Consider the following 23,639-nt stretch of genomic DNA (forward strand, 5'->3'; position numbering starts at 1 on the left):
CTTTCTGGTGTGCGGTACCACTGCGTTAAAATTTTGTAGCCTGATTCCTGGATTCTAGCTGAGGTAGAGCATTTGTGAGCCAGAATAAGAATCTTACGCCATTGAGTGTCTGAGAAAGTTTGATCTAGGGAGGTCTCCCACTTGGATCTTAAAGAAATAGTTAATGAGGGATTTGTGATAAGCATAGCATATATTTGAGAGATCCCCTTAGTGACACAGCCCTCCCCGTCGCAAAGTAGCTCAAATGGCGTAAGATTTCGAGTGAAGCATTGTCTATTTCCCAGACTGAGTAAGTAATGTTTAAATTGAATCAGAGACCAGGGGTCCAGTGAAGATAATTGTAGTTTGGTCTCTAACTCGGCTATGCCCAGCCAGGAGCTCCCCTCTAGTAAGTGATATGCCCGCAAGGGGCGGGCACCTCTCCATTGTTGATATGCTGAACGGTTCATGCCAGGTGGGAACCCAGGATTATCTAAGAGTGGCATCATTGGGGATGGCCAAGGTGAAAGCTGAGAAGACCTATTAATCCTAATGAACGATCTTATAGTGTCCATAACCAAGGGATACGTTGACCCAGGTGCAGCAGCGCCCCTCCTCACCCAGGGGAGGCCGGGCAGGGAATGGCAGGCAAGGTCCCCCTCCATTCCAACCCATTGTTTTGCTTGGTCATGGCGATGCCAGTCCACTATTCGCATCATTAGTGCTGCTGAGTGATACAGTTGTAGATTTGGCACCGCCATGCCACCCTGTTCTTTAGGGAGAGTGGTTAAGGCGTATTTTATTCTAGGTGGCTTACCTCTCCAGATAAATTTCTGGAAGCATTTGCGGATCTCTCGAAAGAAGGAGATAGGTACAGAGATCGGTAGAGCTTGAAAGATATATAAGAATCGGGGCAAAACATTCATTTTAATTATATTGACCCGTCCGAACCAGGAAAACTTCGCCACGTCCCATCTTTGTAAGTCTGAGCGAATTGTGGCAAGTAATGGGGCATAGTTAAGTTTGAAAATCTCAGGTAAGGAGCTCGGAATTTTGGTTCCTAGATAGGTGATTGCTTTGGGTGCCCACTTAAACGCAAAATTGGCTTGCAGATTTGATTTTACACCCACTTTTAAACCCACATCCAGGGCCTCACATTTATCGTAGTTGATTTTTAAATTAGCTAGATGGCCATAATCAGCGAATTCTTTTAGGAGATTAGGGATAGTAATATGGGGGCTCGTGATATAAAAGAGCATATCGTCCGCGTAGGCAGCTATTTTGTGCTCTGCCGACGGGAACCTAATTCCCTTGATATCTGGGTTGGCTCTAATTTTACGGAGCAGTGGCTCTAGTGACAGGGCGAATATAAATGGGGAAAGGGGGCACCCCTGCCTCGTCCCATTCGAAATATCGAACGGGTCCGAGAGTTCCCCATTAACCTTCACTCTGGCCGAAGGGGCAGAGTAAAGTGCCATGATACGAGAGAGCATATTTCGGGACAACCCCACATGACTTAAAGTATTTTTGATGAATTCCCAGTGGACACGGTCGAAGGCCTTCTCCGCATCCGTAGACAATAGCATCATTGGGGAGGCCTCCGACCGTGCCCGGTGAATCACTGCCAAGGTTCTAATTGTATTGTCTCGGGCCTCTCTTGAAGGAATGAAGCCCACCTGGTCAAAAACAACCAGTTGGGACATCATAGGGGACAATCTGTTAGCTAACATTTTTGCGAACAGTTTCAAGTCTAAATTGAGTAGGGATATAGGGCGGTAGCTAGGACAAAGGTTAGGGTCTTTTCCCTGTTTGTGAAGTACTGTTATGTGGGACATGAGCATGTCTTTCGGGAAGGAAGTGGGGGACTCTAGGTCCGTTAGAGAGTTTAATGCTTTTAGTAAAGACGGGTGGAGGATTCCCATGAATTTCTTATAATAATCCAAGCTAAAGCCATCTGGCCCTGGTGCTTTTCCTGAGGGAGACTGAGTGATAGCCAGACTCAGCTCATCCAGAGTGAGCGGCTCCTCAAGATCTTTTATACCTGATAATGTGGGCATGCCCGACTCCCTTATATAGTTCTTAATCCTACAGGATAGTGTGTCCCTGGTCCCCCCAGACGCATCCCCAGGCAGATTGTAGAGGGATTTATAGTAGTCGCGGAATATACGAGCTATTGAAAGAGACCTGTGATGTACTGCTGTATTGGCACCCTGTATGCTAGGTATATAATTTGATGTCTGCTGCGTTTTGAGGGCTCGAGCTAGTAAGCGGCTACATTTGTTGCCATATTCATAATAATGACGCTTACAGCGCTCAGCTGAGAATCGTGCTTTATAGAATAATAAGGATTTCAGTTTCTCTCGTTCTGCTGTAAGAGGCTCGAGGTCAGCTCTCACTAAGGTGCCTTTATGTATGAGTTCTAGTCTGTGTATTGTTTGAAGTGATTTGTCAATTGCCTCATTTCTCTCCCGTTTAATTCTGCTGCCCTCTTGCATGAGCACTCCTCTGATTACGCACTTGTGTGCTGCCCAAACCGACATTGGGGAAATCCCGTCAGTAGTATTTGTTTCGAAGTAGGATCTCAGGGCTCTTTCAATTTTTGGAGCCACTGTTTGGTCACTCAAGAGGGAAGTATTTAACCGCCAGGAAGATGGACCCTGTCTACCCTCCAAGATATGTAGTGAAGCTTCTACTGGTGAGTGATCTGAGATGGGACACGTGGTTATACGGACATTTGAGGCAACTGATAATAGGTTATGTGAGACAAAGATATAGTCAATACGGGAGTATACCCCATGTGGGCCAGAGTAGAAGGTGTAGTCTCGATCAGATGGATTACAGATCCTCCACAGATCAACTAATTGCCTAGAACGAAGGGCCATCTTGCATTTATTAGCTATCCTGTAGGGAAGTGCAGCTCTGCCTGAGGATGTATCCAGCGCGGGATCCAGCGCCACGTTGAGATCCCCACCCACGACCAGGTCCCCCTCAGCAAAGGAGTCTAATTCCTGGAGAAACCGCTCCAAAAAAGTCTGCTGACCAGTGTTTGGAGCGTAAAACGAGCCAAACGTTATCATGTGGTTGTTCAGTAGACCCTTCACCAAGATATACCTACCCTCTAAGTCTGAGCTCTGCTGCACCCGGGTCAAACCCACCCTGCTGGAAAGTAAAATGGACACGCCCTTAGTTTTTGTATCTCTTGATGTACTATGGAAAACCTGGGAGTATCGTCTATCCCCCAATCGTGGATGATCCTCTCCCCTAAAATGCGTCTCCTGTAGGAGAGCGACATGTACCCTGTTTCGGTGCAATTCTGAAAGAAGGGAGGAGCGTTTCTCAGGGATTTTAAGTCCCCTGACGTTGAGCGTCTGTACCTTAAGTGTAGCCATATTGATGGATGGAGAAGGTGTGCCATAATGAGTCCATGGATCCCGACAAAAGGACCGGCCTTAGAGAAAAGACAGACAATTCACTAAACAAAACAAGACACAAGAACAACAGTAAGTGGAACACCAGCTCCATGGTGTGGCACCTGAGGAGGGAGGCCTCCCCAGGGGCCACCACCCACACCGGGCTAGTCCTCTCCATCAATAAGAGAGAGAGGGTGTCACGTGTGACAGCCCAAAGAGGGGAAGGGGAAGGAAACGAACCTCCTCGGAGAGCGATTCCTGCCCCTCCCAGCCACATTATTATCAACAATATTAACCTTTAGTGAATGAAACCCAAAATTTGAACTCCCAACATATATGAAAACCAGTTAAGAGAGAAGCGAGAGTCCCCCGAGCGGCAAGCCCCAGACACAACCAGCGCCCTAAATAATGTAAGGAGGAAGCACCGGGACGGACGCAGGTTCTCACGAATGTGGATTTTTAGTAAATCTAATGATTACTTCCGCATCCCTCACCGGCGGTCCCTCAGGGCATAAGATTATGTATCCGGCCCTCGCCACACGGGGGCCCCCGTGGACCCAGCATAAGCACCCCAAAAATATGTTAAACCACAGCAAGTTAGACCTCATCCCTCCCCCCGCCCGCGCACGCAGGGAACAGCCTCCCCCGCATCCCCCAGAAGTACACATAAGATTGTAATGGCAGAGTGCGCACTACCCCAAACCCCCCTCACCCGCCCAATTAAATATGAATTCTCCCCTGTTTGATCCCATAGTGGACCTAAAACAAGGTAGTATTAACCCAGCACTAGAGGATTATCATATTTCGCCCAATATGGGATAAAGTTATATGCAATTACATTGTAATCATATTGGAAATATTATAGTGCTTCGCTATGCTCTAAGGCTTTCTAAAATCGGTATCAGAATAGTTAAACATTAGCAATTTAGCAATAGGTATAAGTTCCGAGGTTCCAATTACAGAGAGTAATATCCCATGTTAGGTGAGCTGACTGTGTGTGCGATCATATTCAAACCTGGTGCGCATCCATATAGTGCGATATCCATTTGGGTCTAAGCACGAGTGTCTGAAAAAGTTCTCCACGTGTGGTGAGGGGAGAGAGCCCAAAGCTGCACCTGACTCTGGGGGCATATGAAGTCAGTATCGGGTGGTATAGAGCGTGGGGAGGGCCTGCCAGGTCATTCAACCGAATGTTATACGGGATGGGTGTGGATGTACCGAGGGAGGACGGGGCCACATGCCCGCACGGGACAGCGGGAGGGGGCTAGTAATATAGTACTCACTCAGGTGCATTTTGGTCAGGGTGTGAAGAAACGTTTTGGTCAGCTTGCGTGTTTCGTGGTCGGCGTACCCGCTGGGGGAGAGCAAACTCCCGATCATCAGGCTTCCACTCGGGGGCCGCCACCGATTGGATTCCCAGGGTGTTGAAAAATTCCGGCAGCTCTCTGGGGTGTCTCACTGCTGCTGATTTAGATCCCAGACGAGCATGAAGTTGAAAGGGGAAGCCCCAGTTATAAGTCGCTCCAGCGCGTTGTAGAGCTGACAGGACAGGCCTCAAAGCGCGCCTCTGCGCCAGGGTGAAGGGTGCCAGATCTTGATAGATTGTCAGGGTAGCCCCATCAAAATCCACCGAGCCCGAGGATCGCGCCGCAGCCATAATGCGATCCTTCAGGGCGTAATCATGTATTCTGCAGATCACGTCCCTCGGAGGCTCTGAGTTCCGTGGAAGCGGGCGCAACGCCCGATGAGCCCGGTCCATCTTAATGGCAGAGCCTACTGGCCTGTTGAGAAGGCCATTGAATATGGCCTGTAGAGAGGGCTGGAGATCCTCCGTCCTGGTGGCCTCCGGCAGACCCCGCACCCGTATGTTGTTACGACGGCTGCGGTTTTGGAGATCTTCAATTTGTGCTCTCATGTCGCTTTGAAGCAGCGCCTGGCGATCTCTGTCCGCGCTGAGTCTCGAGACCTCCGCTTTCAAGGTGTTTAGTTCAGCCTCTAGGCCTGAGACTCTCTGCGTAGTGGAAGCGATGTCCGCGCGCAGCACTGCTATTTCGGCCTTTGTAGAGCAGACTATGCGCTCCGTCTGCTGCTGCATGTCATCTTTGGTCGGCATCCCTTTCAGGAAGGTCCATAGCTCTTCCAGGGCACGATTGCTCACCGAGGAACCCGGCGAGCTAGTTGGAGAAGGGCCCGCCACGGGAGTGTCGGCCATCTTTGAAGAAGAGCTTCTCGTTGCTCGTGGGGTAAGGAAGCGGTCTAGAGTGTCCTTAGACGACTTGGAGGCTGCCGAGGGATCCTTTTTTGTTGTTCTATGCCTTCTCTTGCTTGCCATACCACATCTGGGTATCAAGGGTGATCGAAAGGGGCTTGAAATTCAGGCTTTTCTAGCATGTGGCCGGGAGCTCAGGAAAAACACAACCTCACGCGGCCATGTTGCGCTCCGCCCCCCTGTAACAATTTCTTAACAAAGGGGAAGGGGAAAATGTAATTCATGTTTTGGGCAAATTGTGCCGATCAGCAGCAATGCATAGTATGTAGTGGAGTGCTCTGCTCACTAAAAACAGCTGTTCCACATAAATGTAATCCATAAACCAAGTGTTCCTTCTTGTTATTGCATTACTGACATACAGCTAACGCATCACCGACCTGGATAGAGAAATCCAAGCACATGAATGAGTAATGCATAATTGGGATAATCTTGAGTGAAACTTCATGTCAAAAAGACTAGTAGCTTAAAGCGGGATTGTCAGCCACAAAATCAAATTCCATTTGCTCTGCGTTTATTATGCAGTCTAGATGCAGTCTGCATTGCAAGCATTCCAGTATAACCATAAATGTTTCTGCTGTAATCAATCTTATCTCAGTCAGCCTGGCTCCTTTCTGGTACATTGCTGGAGAGAGGGAAGCTTGTCATCTCCCCTCCCATATTCCTGCTCCTCAGTGATTGTCTGAGGGCAGTTCAGTGTGACAGGCTGAGGCTGAGAAGGGAAATACACCTCACCCCTCTGCAGAAGCTGCTGAAATGCAATCTATACTGTGCTCACATATGTTTACAAAGCAAGCTAGATATAACAGTGCAGTTTCTAGGAGGAAAAAAAAAAAGATAAGGTAGGAATTTACATCAGGATTGGCTTCAGTCAAAGGCAGTAAAGATGGAAAATGCCTGGAACAGTTTTCTCTTCCTTTGCTATATAAATTTCACTGAAATCAAAACGTGGATAGTACAATACATATGTCATGTAAGTAGAACAGGTGTTAACTTATATATGTGTTTTTTTCCTGGGATAGTATGGCTGTCCCTGCTGCTTTAAAGCGGTATAAACCCTAACATAATATTCAATAAAAACATGTTTTCCTACTTGTTATATGCCATACGGTTATCATATTTGCTTTTGTGCATAAGTATTATTATTCATTTAGAAATTACAAGTTTCCAAAGTACAACTTTTTTCTCTGAGAGCTGACTTTGCATTTTATTCATAACTGTTTTTTTTTCAACTTGAAATATAAGCAGAAATGCTTTTTGACCTTCTGTCTGTGTTCAGGAGAGTCTGCAGTGTCAGAGAAGTGTTTGTTTACATTCCTCACTTGATACAATTAAAAACAAGATAACATTATCTCTAGTTGAGATGCGTCCAACTTTCCGGCATTGAGCTTTTCTGTCCTGTGTTTAACCCTTTGAATGCTGTTCTAGTAAAAAAAAATGCTTGAAGTATAAAATATGCTGTAAATAATGTTTTAGAGCAAAGAAGAATAGCTGGGTTTCATTCCGCTTTAAGAGCTATAAACTGCGAAAATGAAATACAAAGTATAAGTCAGCCTCAATATTTATGACAAAGTGTACATTCACACCATGTGCTTGGCATTGCGGTTTAAATAGGCACGGGCAGCTTAAATACAAGATCGAATTTTAACCTTTTATATTGAACTTGTGAATTAAATTACTAATTAAAATGTAGATTCTAACTATGCATAACTAGGAAGGAGACAAATGTGCCCTGTATGAAACTTCCAGTTACCAAGATATATAAATATGCAGGGATTATTCATAATCCTGACCTGCTGATGTACTGATGTATTAGATTTATCAGCTGTTGGTTAATTGATTGGCAGTTCTGGATTTAATTAGCTTCTGCATATCAGTGGCTTAACTAAGGAGCTATGGGCCCCGGTGCAAGTTTTACATTGCACCCCCCCCCCCCAACTACTCTATACATAACAATTGATCCGGTCCGGTGCACCAAAACCTGCCAAAGACAACCACAGTGTTAGAGGTTCAAGAAGGGAATGGGGAACAGTTTGTTAATGATTACTACTATTTAAAGCATCTGTATAAGTGAATATTACCAGCACAGTACAAATAGAGATTTAATACTGCGGTTGAGGGAAGGCCCATTTAGGCCCCTCTGGCCCAAGGGCCCCAATGCGGTCACAACCTCTGCACCCCCTATTGTTATGCCCCTGCTGTATATCTCAGATTTTCTGTTCATTTGCAAACATGGTGAAGTGTCCCATTCCGGGTTTATTCCCACTGCATGCATTTCCATTCGGTGTTGCCTCTATTTTACTGATTCCAAGTTCATTTTTGTTTTAATGTAGTTTGCAGCACTTTGCTTCCAGCAGTGTGATTCAAAATTTGGCAAAACACAAATACAATATATGCATGATTGTTGGTGTAATTGCTTTTCTGTTCCATTCACTACAATTGAAAGGGTCTTTGCAAGTGCAACAATAATCTCATAGCAAATGCAAAGAATTTTTTATTTTTTTATTTTTGGTTTGTGCTTTGCAAGTTGCAATGGGAACCGGGCTTAATGCCTGGTACACACCATGCAATTTCCCTTCAGATAGACGGGTCGAGTTGATTATTTTTGATAGTTCTGATCTGATTTCCGATCATTTTTCGAATCCATCAGAAATCAGATTGGACTTGCTGGAAATAATCAATTTGACCTATCTATCTGACGGGAAATTGCATGGTGTGTACCAGGCATTAGGTATCTGATCCCATGCACTGTACACTGGGAGCTTGCTAGAGCTCGGCATGGGGAGTGGAGAGGCAGCCTGGTGTCACACCTGAGTGTGGAAGCACTACTCAGACACGACATGGTGCATTTCTTGCTGCCAGGAAGTAACCACTAGGGATGCTACAGGTGAGCTCCTGACTGGCATACGGAGCTCACCTGTCTGTTAGACAGCTCAGTGAGTGGGCTACGGTGGAGCTAGAGCAACACAAATTACAAGAATTACAGGACCCCTCAGACACAATGTGGTGCATTTCTTGCTGCCAGGAAGTAACCACTAGGGATGCTACAGGTGAGCTCCTGACTGGCATACGGAGCTCACCTGTCTGTTAGACAGCTCAGTGAGTGGGCTACGGTGGAGCTAGAGCAACGCAAATGGCAAGAATTACAGGACCCCTCAGTTCAAATCTATGCCCTGGCAGGAATAACAGGCCATGAACAGGGTGCACATTTCAACTACGTGTTTCAGTAGATATTAACTTGCCCCCAGGAGGTATAAGGAGCAGATCAGGTCATTTGGGCATAGGAATTGGCAGGCATCAAATAGCCTGTTTAAATTATCTGTAATCGGGTGCCCGATGTGGACTGTAGCCGATAAGCTACTAGATAAGAAATAATGTTTTTAGATGATCAGAAACAACTAGTGGTCATTTTGGTGCCAAAGATAGTGTTAGAAGTGGGGGGTTAGTTTTAGGCACTAGATGGGGAGGATTCAATTGATAATGGGTACCAAGATAGTGCATAGTAAAATATCTGTAATTTAAATTATCAATATTGTTCACAAGTGGCACCACGAGTTCCCAGCTCATGTCATGCCCCCCCGTGCAGCATAAAATACATACCGAGCCTCCAGCGTCATCTTCTAACCTTCCTGTAGCTCCTAGCGGCTTCCCAGCTTCCTCCATGTATGGCTTCCAGGGTGTCAACTGACCCACTTCAGGTCATTTCACACGTCGGGAGCCGAGCACAGATATGAGAAAGCCAGTGGCGTGCCTACCATAAGGCTGCAGGTGCTCACAGCACCAGGTGCAGCTGTGGTGCTCAGTCACTGTGTTCTTCCACCTGGGACCTTTTTTCATAGTTTGGGCAACATTAGGGAAAATAGCAGCAGGTAGTGCAGGGGACTGTACTACTTCCTGCACTAGATGTAGTACCCCTCCCCCTTCCTGTCCTGTGGGCAACTACTTCCTGCACTAGATGTATCACCCTTCCCCCTTCCTGTCCTTTGGGCAATGTGTCTCCTTGCTCTCTACACACAGCCTGCAGTGAGTGAATGCGCAGAGCAGCAGCAGGGTGATTAGAGAGATCGATTGCTGTGCTGCAACTGGGAAATTAGCAGGGAGAGGTGACAATGTTTAGTGCTTCAGAAGTTGCCTGTCATTAGTAGCCATGTGCACTGGCTGCTGTAATACAGGAGTGCCATAGAATATTGATTATTTAGTCTGATCAGAGTAATTAATCAATAATGCAAGGCAGTCTGCTGTTGCAGAAGCCAGTGATACAGGTGCTGACAGCCAACTTCTGTAGTGAGCAGAGAAGCAAGCTCCAGGCAATTTAGATTATCTTGATTGCAAGTAATGTTATCTCTTTTCCCAGCTCCCCCTCCCACCCTGTTGTCTTCCCCCGTGACCCTTTCCTCTTTTTAGATTTTGCTGGCTTCTTTTAACAGCATGTCCCTGCCAAAGAGCACTCGTGATGTCTGCAGTCCTGGTGAGAGGTCTTCATGCCATTTCTCCTCTCCCACCAGGTTCTCTGTCTTGTGCCTCTACCTCTTTACCTTCCCCTTCCTCCTATGCATCCCCCTCTTTCGTTTGTCCATCTTTTCTGACTTTCCTCAGAGGAGCTCACAATATAATCGTACCATAGTCATAGTCCAATGTCCTACCACATTGTTATTGTGTATTTATATTGTACTGACATTTTCTGCAGCACTGTATAGAGTACAGAGTACTGAGTTTCATAATGGTTAGCTTTATCCACATCCTGATGACTCCTTTTTTCCAAAAATCTCAAAAAATTTGACATACTAGGCGCCCCTACCCATTAACCCTCCCATCAAAAAAATTGTTGTTTTGGGGTTTGTAAGTACTCAGCACGGGGGGGGGGGGGGGGGAGGGGGGCTGGAGTATCTGTAAATGGTTAGCACCGGGTGTCAAATTCCCTAGGTACGCTACTGGGGAAAGCTGCTAGAAAGCTGAAAGCTACAGGAAGGTTAGTGGATGGCACTGGAGGTTCGGTAAGTATTTGAAAGCCCTACTAACCCCCCCCCCCCCCCCCCCCCCCCAACAACAACAAAAATCCCACAAAGCACAGTCCCCATTATTCCCTCAGGCATGCTGGTTAGTTGAGACTTCCAGTTGCCTGAGTTTTGGATAACAGGGACTTAGCTGTACACAGCGAGGTAAAATTAAGCACTCGTGTTATACAGAGCTGTGCCTGGTCCCAGCAGCAACTCAAACGCATAATTGACAGTTTCACTGTACTTTCCTGATTATTAATTGCCTTTTCTATTCAGGCAGCATTCCAGTATTTATAATAATTCAGATGTTTTTTCTCTGTTTTGTGTTCTTGTCACACGTAGGTTTGTAATGGGCAGGTTGTCGAGGGCTCCTTCAGGAGCATCACTGCCGGAATCTAGTAACTACCAATAGATGATATCTTATTTAAGCAGGTATTACTTCTCCTGCCAACATCATAGGGAGAAAAACAGCACAGCATAAACACAAGCAGCCTCACACTAATGTGATTTTCTCACAGCTTGAATGCAGATCCTAGGATGATAAGTGAAGTATGGGTGAGAGTGTGTAAATAAGGGTCTCGACAGCATTATGTTGTGAAATGGGACATCAAACACATTTCCTGCCGTTCATTCCCTGTCTTGATTTGCAGGTGCTGTGGCTCTATAATCTTTAGATGGTTTTCTAAGTGGTAAATGCAATCTTGCTCATTGCTTTATTTTGAAAGGTCATCCCAGGATATAATTTCACTGACTCTAAAGCATGTTGATCAATATTCTGAACAGCACTTTGCAGTCAATGACACTGTGCAGTCGCATCTATGACCTTTTCTCTACATGGGGAAACTAGCTGGGAGTTTTGTGGAATGCCACCACAGTGTATACTGGAAGTAGTCCTTGTTTTAGCCTCCTCCTGGGGACCCTTCTGTCTAATTACATCTTAGCCTGAAAAAATAACTGTCAGGGGTTCACCGGTGGAAGGAAAATAAATCAATTATTTCAGAACCCCAGAGGGCATAGATATACCATAAAATATATACATTCATCCTTTTCCACCACCTGTGATGGCTTTGCAGAAATAATCATCATCCCCTTCTACAGACCCCTTCCCAACTGTACATTCTCAATGGTCATAAACTCGCAAACCGAGAGATAAAAAGAGCTAAAGTTCACCAGTCAACCCAGATAGGTTAAACTCAAGGTACTTGTAAAATATAATTTGCTTCCTGGAATTTACGCAGTGACAAGCGATGGATTATTCTGAAGGTTAGGATCATTTGAAAACATTTAACTCTAGCTATCAAAATGGGTAGAATGTGTCTGTGATCTCCATGACAGGTAAAGCACAGTGCTGTGTACATTGTTTATCTGAACTTCAGGTTCTCAACAAACCTATGTGAAAGTTCCACTATAATGCCATATTTTGAAAATTTTAAAGAGGAACTCCAGGCTAAATGAAGAAACAAGTATAGTATGTTAGGTTAGCCAGGTACAGTTTCCCCCAGTATAGGTTGGCCAGGCACTCTCTTCACTTCCTGTTTCTGCCTGGTGCTGCCCTCAGACTTCTGCCGCCTGAGGAAGTTGCCTCACTTGGAATCATAGGCGGACCAGGCCTGGTTGTATCCCTGCTTATATGTTTTGGGGGTTTATTTCTTGAAAAGATTGCGAAAAAATAGTATGGCTGCATTTCCTGCATTCCTGAGATGTCAGTGGGAGTACTGCTATTTCTTCCAGTGTCATGTGAACCCCAGGAGAACTACAAACTTGGGGCACTGCTAGTGCTGCTCCCCATTGTTGGGTGCATGAGGAGGCCTACATGAGGTGCCCCTGTTAAGGGAAAAGCAGTACAGTTAGTTTAAAACCAGCATATTCAGGCAAGCAGATACAATTTGCATATGCTGTGCCTTTAAATTTGTTGAGAGACATTTCTGCAGCCATTATAAGTCAGGAGCTACCTGGTATGAGCACATACCTCCTGTCTCTCCCTTTGCAGTCCATAACTAAAAACTGACACCATCCATTAGGATTCAGGATTGTGAGCTGAGTATTAGCAGTTAGCAGTCACTGCTAGGGACACTGGGAAGTGGGAAGTGTAGTCCTGTGTCCAACAGACAGAAAGCAGTATTATCCCTCCCAGTAGTTTTACTGATAATAAGTGATATGAGTGAGATGTGAGCTTAGTTTTAAAGTTTTAAGGCTTGAGTCTTCATTTTTTCCTCTAACCCTTTTCCACCCTCAACTAACATGATGTTGCGCACACCCACCTAACAAACCTCTCCATACTCACCTTCATGGGCCTTCAATTTTAAGCATATGTTATCCCACCCTTTGCCCTGATAGCCATACCCCCAACTCAGATTCCTTGCAGGAGCCAGGCTGTCACCATAATGTGGTGCCCTACTTTAAATCTCAATGGGAGCCAGGATGGAAAACCCTTTGATGACATTTATAGGTATCCCATTGAGTATAAGGGAGGTTTTTTGCATTGGTGGGTACCCTTAACCACTTTGTCCTCCTTGACGTATAAAAACGTCAAGGAGGACATGCGCCCTCCTGCGGACGATCATGCACGTGCACGCGCACTCCCGGCCGCGGATTTGGTAGCCCAGGAATCAATGAATGCCCGATGGTGCCCGATCACTGATTCCTCTCCCCCGCAGAAAAAGCGACAGCTTCTCTCGGAAGCTTCTCTTTTTCTGAGTCTATGTCCCTCTAAGCGTACATTGTACGCTTAGAGTGACGTCATGTAAACAAACTCAAGTTTGCCATCTTGTGGCCAAAGAGTAAAACTACACCTAAAAGTAAAAAAAAATTACACTACACAAATTTTTCCCTAAATAAAACACTATTTACCGTATTTTGCGGAATATAAGACGCTCCGGCATATAAGACGCACCTAGATTTAGAGGGCAAAAATCAGGAAAAAAAAAATAAACTAAACCTAGGTGCGTCTATGGTGCAGGGGCTTCTTATGGACCTCTAACTCCCCCAAAACTGTCTTTATCTAAGCTACACTGCCCATCTATACTAACACCTGCTACACTACACTTCACTTTACCCCTGCTGCCCCCATCAACTACACATTACTTCACTAACCCCTACTACAACTACACTACACTACACTACACTACAGTATACTACACTTCCCTCACTAACATCTGCAGCCAACCCAAACTACACTACACTTCACTAAGCAACCCCTTCAGCCAACCCAAACAACACTACACTACACCCCTGCTGCATCTCACCTGATCCTGTCGCCGCGATCCTCCCCTCCTCCATCTGCCTGTCATCACCCGAGAGTCGCAGCAGCCGTCATCTGAGGGTCCCATTAGGTGTCATCAGAGGGTCCAGCAATCCCATCCAGTATCCCCGCTCTTTAAGTGTCCAGGTTGCCGGATCCTCTTCGCTGCAGTCATGCTTGTATGCAGCCCCGGGGTGATCACGCGGTGATTACGCGCTGCCGGGGCCGCCTTCCTCCATAGTTACAGCGTCCTCTTCTTAGATACAGTGCCCCGTTCTGCGTGACGAGCGGCGCACGTGCGCCTGACGTCATGCGTGACCCCGGCGCACATGCGGGGGCACTGTATCTAAGAAGAGGACGCCGTAACTATGGAGGAAGGCGGCCCCGGCAGCGCGTAATCACCGCGAGCCTGCATACAAGCATGACTGCAGTGAATTGGAGCCGGCGACTTGGACATTTAAAGAGCGGGGATCAGTTGGGGATACTGGATGGGATTGCTGGACCCTCTGATGACGGCTGCTGCGACACTGGATGACGGCGGACAGACGAAGGAGGCTAGGATCGCGGCGGCAGGATCCGGTAAGTATGTTATGGGGCGAAAATACCGTACCTTTGGAATATAAGACGCACCCACTTTTTCCCCCCAGTTTTGGGGAAGAAAAAGTGCGTCTTATATTCCGAAAAATACGGTACTTCCCACCCTCCCAAAAATACCCACATAAAATGTTTAGTAAAAAAACAAAAACATTACAATAAAAAAAAACACATAAATATTTACCTAAGGGTCTAAACTATTTAAATATCTATGTAAAGATGAAATATTTCTATATTTTTTTTTATAAGCTTGTAAATAGTGATGGATGCAAAACGGGAAAAATGCTCTTTTATTTCCAAATGAAATATTGTCGCCATACATTGTGATAGGGACATAATTTAAATGGTGAAATAACCGTGACAAATGGGCAATTACAATACGTGGGTTTTAATTATAGAGGCATGTATTATTTTAAAACTATAATGGCCTAAAACTGAGAAATAATGAATTTTTTCAGTTTTTTTCTTATTCTTACTGTCAAAATGCATTTACAGTAAGGTAGCTCTTAGCAAAATGTACCCCCCAAAGAAAGCCTAATTGATGGCAGAAAAAACAAGCTATAGATCAGTTCATTGTGATAAGTAGTGATAAAGTTATAGGCGAATGAATGGGAGGTGAACATTGCTCGGATGCATAAAGTGAAAACGACTGACAGCTTAAGTGGTTAAGTTAAATAGGTGGGAAGGGCCTAAATTGTTTAATACTGGGGATTGTCTTTAAAGCACAAAATTGGCAACACATCCACTGTCAGAAAAAGTCATGCAGGTCGGATTTGTGCATTGTGCAAAAACCAGGACACATTAGAGATGGACATGTGTGAACAGGTCCACGTTTCCTATAGGAAAGCAAGAGATCCATTCTGCACGTCCATTAGACTGCCGCTGTTGACTTTGGGATTCGGGAAGCGTTCTGGCAGACAATAAATGGTATAATTCTTATTCAAAACTTTCTACTTTAACTGATATAGTACTCTACTGCTGCTTAAGAAGTACATTTAATCATAGGATGTTGAATATTGGTGGTAACCAATGCCTCGAAGAATCTGTAAAATTGAGAGAGATTAGGAGCCCACTGGTGCAATATCGCCAGTAAGTTGGGAATAGTGTAGAAAACATAATTTAATCACAAAGGTAGGTTGCAAAACTGCAACCACCGTCCGAGCCTGCAGCAGATAACCGTCCACACTTGGCATTCCAAGACTGCTACGCAGGAACTGGTCAGTTACTCTCCTTGAGTTTTTCAAAAAATACTAATGTTTCTACGAAAACTATCACCCCTGGACGGGAGTGTAAAACGCTATTAAAATCACTGGTAGATGTGCCCTAAGTATATGTTTGTAACAATTGTAAAAAAGTAATAAATGAGAGGTGATCTGAGTCTTGCCTTACCTCTCTAAAAGGACATACAATATAACTGGAAAAGTGTTAATTCGTTCATGTACGAACTCATCTGCCTTTAGTCAGCTGAGTTCTGACCCAGAAAGGCCGTGCAATCGCGTCTTGTACATGGGAGCCACTATAGTTTTAACGCCACAAGTGCAGCGTAGTTTTAGGCCTCTTTCACAGTGGGACGTTGCGTTTGATGCGACGTTAAAGTCGCACAATGTGCCACTAACGCAGCGCATGTAGGTTATAAAATTGGACGTTATTTTGCACTACGTTATGTGTCTCTTGGTGCACCGTTTTCGTCGCATACCGATGGAACGAAAACGGCGCATGGGTTACATAAAAAAAAAAACATTACTAAGCATGTGCAACACACATAACACAGCAAATGTATTGCTAAACGCACAGCATGCAGCACTTTCTAAATATTGCTACACAATACACACAACGCAACGTGTGCACTGTGAATGTCGCACAGACTTTGTATTGCTGTGCATTAGTCTGCGTTATAAATTTTTATAACGTGCGACTTTAACGTCCCACTGTGAAAGAGGCCTTAACCATCGCTGTTTCTGATCTGATTAAAAATGTCAATTTTATGTCTGTCATGATTATACTTTTATTTTAGTAGTTGGTTTTTGTTTTGTTTTTTCTGTATTGTTTTGTTTCTGTGAGCGGCACATCTGCAAGAGGCATGGTGAAGTCTTAAAGGGAAACTTAACTGAGAGGGATATGGATGTTTCCTTTTAAACAATACCAGTTGCTTGTCAGCCCTGCTGATCGCTTTGGCTGCAGTAGTATCTGACTCACACACCTAAATCAAGCATGCAGCTAATCCAGTCTGACTTCAGTCAGAGCACCTGATCTGCATGCTTGTTGAGGGGCTGTGGCTAAAAGTATTATGCTGGGGATACACGGTACATTTCTGTACCGTGTATCGACCAGCTGATCCGGCCAGGTGATAATATTCAGCTGGCCCGATCATGCCGCTCGATCCCCGCCGGCGGACAATTGCAGGGAATCGAGCGCTGATAAGGAAGCGCCGGCGGGGACGAGCGGGAATCGATCCGCGCGCACGCGGGGACGCGGCTGGGGTCGATCCGGCGGCTAATCGAGCCGCTGGTCGACCCGTGTATGCCAGGCATTAGAGATACAGGCACAGCAGGAGAGTCAGGCAACTAGTGTTATTCTAAAAGGAAAAATCCATATCCTTCTCAGTTTAGGTTCCCTTTAATCTGCATACATCTTACGGGTCGGTAAATCACAAAGTATTAGAAAAAGGCAATCAGCACAACAGCAGAAGTCCAGGTAAGTATTTTTTTTTCCAAAGGAAGATAGCTACTATATCAGTGTCCACCAATCTAATCTAGGGGTCTAGGGATGGTGATGTGACTAGTGAGAGCAGCTTAGAGAAATCCAATGAAGCTTTAATGGGATGTTCACTGAATAAGAATACAATTTACAATGTACCGTATATCTTTTTAAAATAAAGTTCCTTCTTTAAGTTATTAAATGCAAAAGTTGTAATATTCCATAAGCAGAAAAACAGTTTTTAACAGATTTTCAAAGTGATGAGAAATGCACTTAAAATCATTTGTAATAATTGACCAAAGTAGAACAGTTTTATTTAATGCTTTATGGATTTCTTCTTTCATACATTTGTACACACATCAGATGATTGCCAGCCATGCAGGACATGACTCAGCACCCATTGCCATAGATCGGGCTATGAACATACAACTATACATGCATGTTCATTCCTATGGAGGGGAGAGGAACTCCTGCTGTGGTAGAGTGTAATAACTATAACATCGTTATGCAGAAGTAGTGGCAAAAATATCCAGTGTAATAATTCTGTTTGCAATCACACTGAAAATCACTGCAGCCAGTCTCTCCACATAATTCACTGGCTAAACGATAAGCATTAGACTAAGTTGCACAGTTTAAGCTGGATATTCTATTTAGGGATGAGCGAAATCATCACTGGCAAGTTCAAATTCTGATCTGACTGAATTTTGGCAAATTACTATTTATTGTATTTATAGAAGGCCGACATATTACGCTGTGCTAAACAATAAATAGGGAGGCAGACGACAAGGTACAAAATCATGGATGGTATTAAGTCTTAAGCTACGTACACACCCATGACGAACGTCGCTGAGGCTGCTGATATAACTGCCTCAACCGATAATCATGCATATGTACAGTTGCCCCCAACCGCCGCCTCGCGAGTGATCCATGGGTGGATTCACCTGAGCAATGACCTATGCTATTGTACATGCCGATACCCCACCCATCGTACGACGTCAAGCACAGGCTGCTCCATCGTCCTTTTGCTCCTCTTGCAGAGCAACAGAGCACATTTGTCAACTATACAGCTGACTTTGCTTCTGTATACTGTTGGCCCATCGATATATATCCCGATTTCCAAGGGATCAGGTCCCGATCCCCGACAGGCAACATCCATCAACAGTATGGACTTTTAGAGACCACGTAATTTAAGTCCCAGTCAGTCCGCAGGAAGAGTACCCGATGATGGGGGTGCATGTTCAAGTTGGCTACTCTAGGGTAGAGGACCCTGCCAGAGGTTTACAATGTAGAGGAAAGGATCAGTTTTGTGAACCTGGAACATTTGCCAACATTTTGAAGTGTACAGTGCACACTGAGGTGAAATGATCAAAAAATAAGGTGAAAAAATGTATAAGGTTTAATTTTAAAACAATTTACACATAAAATTCTTGTAAACTCTGTGTTCTAACCTACAAGGCCACATAGCGAACTTGACTTGATTTCTCAAGAGTCTTGCTAAGCAAGATTGGGGCCAATTTGCAGCAAGATGGAAACTTTTGCTCGCTCATCCCTAGTTATATTATGTAACTAAAGCTCTCAGAACTTAAAGTGGAGCTACAACCAAAACTGTTCCCTGATTGCATAGGTTGCATTCCCCATCTGGCTTTTACTGTTATTTAAAGCCCTAATTCACTGTCCTGGGCTTTCCGTTGGCGGTAAAGGTGAATATGCAATTACATTGTTTTCATATTTGATGTTGTCTCTTTGGAAAAGTCAGTCAAATGAAGTGTCAGTCAAGTGACGTTCCCCATCTAGTGAACACTACTCACCCCCCACCCAGCACAGAGTTATCACCTGACCGCACCCACCTCCTCCCTCTACTGCTGAGAAGTTAACTATTTGTGGGCAGCACTGCAGCACTGAGTCCTATAATTTCCCTGTTCTCTAAAAGCTTGTATCCACTACGCAATTTTTTGGACTATTTTTCAAACGCCCGGTGATTTTTTGAGCAATGAGGCATCGTTTCCACAATCTTGCAACATGGGTACAGGTGCGCGTTTACACAAACAATGTTTGGCGGTGCGCTGCGACAACAACCATCAGGGCGGATCCCTGATGACTGCTGCATAAAGTACCGCGATTAATTGAACTCTCATTCACGCCGTTGTGTGCCATTGCATGATGTTGCATGTACACTCATCGTTGGGGAAGTCACTGTGATCCATCTTCCTGCGTTGTTAGGTAAGTATTCAGCTTTGCTCCTTGCTCAGTGTGTAATAAAGCATTTAACCCTTCCCACACCCTTGTGAGAGTGCTTATGAAGGTCACATGTAGTTCTTATCATGTAGGTTAGATTGTTTGCTTGCCTGCACATAAACTTGCTATACAGATACGATGCAGAATGACATTTTAGATCATTCCTACCAAGGAAGGAGGTTAAAGTGTAACTTCAGACTAAAACTACCGGTAACTATTTTATGGCATACTGAATGCTGGTCAGTTAATGTCTGTGGGACAGTGAGGTTACGTTCATACTCGTATGAGTGGAAACTGCACACATATTACACATTTTTATGGACTTAACAGCATTTGTAGGTAAAAATACATTTGCATTTTTCCACAGATGGTAATGTAAAAAAAGAGACAATGCAGACCCCCCAAAAAAAATTACATTATATGGGCTGTCCATTCTGGTGGGAATTTGCAGTGTGGAGGAACGCATGCGAAGCAGTGAAGTGTGAACCGTGCCTGAAAGTGCAGAATGTGTATCATATCACAAGCCCAATCTCCAGCACTAATAGGAAAAACAAGAGCTATATTTGTTACTATACAGGTGCAAAACTCAGGATGCAGGGGAGGAAAGTGGAAAATAATAAAGTGGTGTTTTATTAAAGGGAACCTTAAGACTAAAAAAAAAAAAAAAAAAGTTTAACTTACCTGGGGCTTCTTACAGCCCCCTGCAATCAACTTGTGCCCACACCGCCACTCCGCGATCCTCTTGTCAACTGTATCGGCCTTCGATACGCTATGTATGGCCTCAGGCAGGGCCGGTTCTAGTAACAATGGGGTCCCCGGGCAAAATAAATCTGGGAGCACCCTTGACAGACACAACTGGATTGCACCACATTTCCTCCCAGAGCCCCTGAGCCATATGCTGTCCCCCCACCACCACTCCCAACTTAACTGTGCTGACTGGGGCCCCTGCAGAGTCCTTGGCAGAGTAGTGTCCCACACTCTCTGTCAGTTCATGTCTCCATGCACTCCTGACTTCATCGTCACAGGGGCGCCTCTCCTCCATGACCCAGTGTATGTTATTACGTAATATGCCACAGATCACAGAAAAGATGCAGTCATCAGTGGATCAAGATGGGACTGCCCACCGGGACAGGTGAGATGCTACTCTGCTAAAGACTCTGTAGGGACCCCAAAGAGCAACAGTTAAATTGGGGGGAGACACCCTACAGGCTTTGGGGCCCTTGGGAAATTGCACCCTTTGCCTCTATGGTAGTGCCAGCCCAGGCCCCTCCTCATTGCTCTCCCATTCACGGCAGTGTTATGCATATGCACAGTACAGAATAATCACTGCTGCGCATGAATGGAATGCTCCCGTCTATGGGAGCTTGATCAGGATGCTCACAGCCATGCAGTAACTTGCAACCAGCCGCAACTGGCCAGCTTTGAGAGGTTCACTGCTGCTGGCTAGAGGGATGCGGAAGGACAGCGGGTAAAGGATGACTGCAGTGGGCTGCAAGAAGCCCCAGTTAATTTAAACTGCTTTTTTAAAATACTTTTAGACTCCTGATCTCTGACGAGCAACATCAGTTGGAACTGTGTACATGGCCTAAGACTGCAGCTCCCACATCAGGATATTACTCTTTACTCCCTGTCATTTTCTTTCTCACCTGAGCATGGGTGGCTCTACACTGAGGCACGCTGGGGCACTGCCCCCCCCCCCCTGGGAATCACTGTCCCCCTCTCCTGATGCCCCCCCCCCACTCAGTAACATACAGTTAACTGTTTCCAGGCTCCAGCAGCATACAGTGAACTGGATAGGGTCTGTAAAAAACTCTCCATGTCAGCCTGAGTCTATATAGGTTGGGGTCTTATCTATTTGCCATACATACGTCACAAGCCTTGCAAGATCCCTTGTAATTAATGGTTCTGGATGACACTTATATTTGCAAACAAAAAATTTCTATACTTCCTTCTGATTGTATGTCCTAACATTGTCAGTTAACAGGAATAGAGTCTGAAGAAGGCTTACAAGCTGAAAACTTCCTATTTTTCTTTTAAACTAGCCAGTAAACTAGCGCTTGTATGTTACAGACAGGAAGTTTTGAATTAGGCTAATAACACTTATTCAAAACTTCCTGTCTGTAAAATAAAAGCTCTAGTCTTCAGCTATTCTTATCTACTAAGATAAGGAATTACACACAGTGTTTCTCTCCCTCCTGCCTCTTCCCCTCCCCTTGCTTGTAGAGTCCTGAGACACAGGCTGGGGGCTGGAATGATTTGTCTGCAATCTGCCCACACAGGAGCAGCTTGTTAGCAAGTAAGGATTAAAGCATGCCGGCAAACTAGCCAAGTATATCTGTAGGTAACTTTTCTTCTAGAATAGCACCATCATTTGGACAATCTTCTCTGTTTAAAAGCCTCTGAGTTCTGTTTGTGATGATTACATTTGGTCCCTATCATTACTGAACTAGTTAGGGCCCGTTTTCTGCAAGACGCGTGGCAGCACTTCCGAATCTGCGGTTACGCTGATGAATCCCATGGTTCGCACAGATTCGGATGGAAAAGCCGGCCGAATCGCTAGTGCAAGCGTTTCGGCCGGCGGCTCCATCACTCCCTATGGCCGAGTTTCCCCGCGCGATTTGCCTGCGGGGAAACTCTGCGGATTCTGCCCGGTTTCCGCACAAGTGGAAATGGGCCCTTAGACTTTTAGGCAAAAAAAATAAATCTAAAGCTCGCCATGCAAACATTGATTTTGATCACCCAAATGGGCCCCAACCAGCCATTGTGTCCTCTAAAATTTGAATCTGGAGCCACCACTGCACCTGAGGCAATAATCAGTTCACTTTTCTCCTGAGTTTTCTTCCAGGAGATGTTTTCACACTTTAGCAATAAAATACCCACAGCAAGCCAGAAAATGCTCAAAATAAGTTTGATGTTACTGTACTTTGATACCTATTTTTTTTAGAATTTTTTTGAGGTAAGATGAAAAACACACACTATATTCTCTGCTGAGATTGACCTAAACGGCCACCATTGCTAAGTTCCATGTAACGTGTGTACATTGTGTACATGACAGTCTGACAGTGGAATTTTTATGCAATAAGAAAACAAAATAATCCTGATGAAAAATTAATCTGTGCAACAATATGCATTGCTGAATTGCTTTTTCTCAAAAAAAAAAATAAAAAAAAAAATAGAAAAAAGGTGGAGGCTCACTTTAAAAACATCTTTTTATTCTTATTATTTTACTTCTTTTTGAGCCCGGAGTAAGTTTCTCCAGGAAACTTACTTCAACAATACATCAATGCGCGTTGTGATTGTTTCTCATTGGTTTACTAGATGGCAGTGCTGCTTAACGTTGTCCGCATTACAGCCTCTGATCAGCAGAGCTAGAAGGACCCTAAGAAGAATGTGTGTAACCAGCAGCAGCAGCAGCAGCTGTTAGGAGAGCACTCAGATGATCAGGACAATGTGACAGCTGGTTTCTGCATGTCTCTCTTCACACTCCTATTAAAGCAAGCATTGCCCTCTTCCCCTGCACTGTCACCAAGAGTGCTGCACTCCAGGAGCAAACTGCACTCACAAGTGTATTTCAACACTTATCCTAAGGGACGCAGTCCTTAAAGAGAACCCGAGGTGTGTTTAAAGAATGTTATCTGCATACAGAGGCTGGATCTGCCTATACTGCCCAGCCTCTGTTGCTATCCCAAACCCCCCTAAGGTCCCCCTGCACTCTGCAATCCCTCATAAATCACAGCCACGCTGCTGACAAACAGCTTGTCAGAGCTGGCTGTGTTTATCTCTATAGTGTCAGTCTGCTGCTCTCCCCGCCTCCTGCAGAACTCCAGTCCCCGCCTGCATCCCTTCCCTCCCTGCTGATTGGAGGGAAGGGACGGGGCAGGGACTGGAGCTATGCAGGAGGCGGGGGAGCAGCCGAGACTGACACTACAGATGTAAATACAGCCTCACAGCACGGCTGTGATTTATGAGGGATTGCAGAGTGCAGGGGGACCTTAGTGGGGTTTGGGATAGCAACAGAGGCTGGGCTGTATAGGCAGATCCAGCCTCTGTATGCAGATAACATTCTTTAAACACACCTCGGGTTCTCTTTAACAATAGTCTGCAGCATAGATAAAGGAGGATCTGTGTTTGTGGATTTATGTTGCACAGAGAAACAGACACTCCAATCAGGGTGAAATTACTATTATTATTGTTATTGATTTATAAAGTGCCGACATTGT

At 45.0% G+C, this 23,639-nt stretch overlaps 1 long non-coding RNA gene across 2 annotated transcripts in view; it reads right to left on the reverse strand.

The window, feature by feature from the left end:
- Nucleotides 1-23,639, reverse strand: part of LOC137561236 (uncharacterized) — a 121,679-nt gene that overhangs the window by 63,750 nt on the left and 34,290 nt on the right. The window contains exon 1 of one of the 2 annotated variants that reach the window (XR_011029936.1): nt 18,012-18,049. The exons of the other annotated variant lie outside the window; for it this stretch is intronic. This is a non-coding gene — a long non-coding RNA (uncharacterized lncRNA). Of the gene's footprint in view, nt 1-18,011; nt 18,050-23,639 lie in introns of those variants that run through there. 2 annotated transcript variants of the gene reach the window in all.

This window comes from Hyperolius riggenbachi, chromosome 3 (genome assembly GCF_040937935.1).
Source record: "Hyperolius riggenbachi isolate aHypRig1 chromosome 3, aHypRig1.pri, whole genome shotgun sequence".
NCBI classification, from domain to species: Eukaryota; Metazoa; Chordata; class Amphibia; order Anura; family Hyperoliidae; genus Hyperolius; species Hyperolius riggenbachi.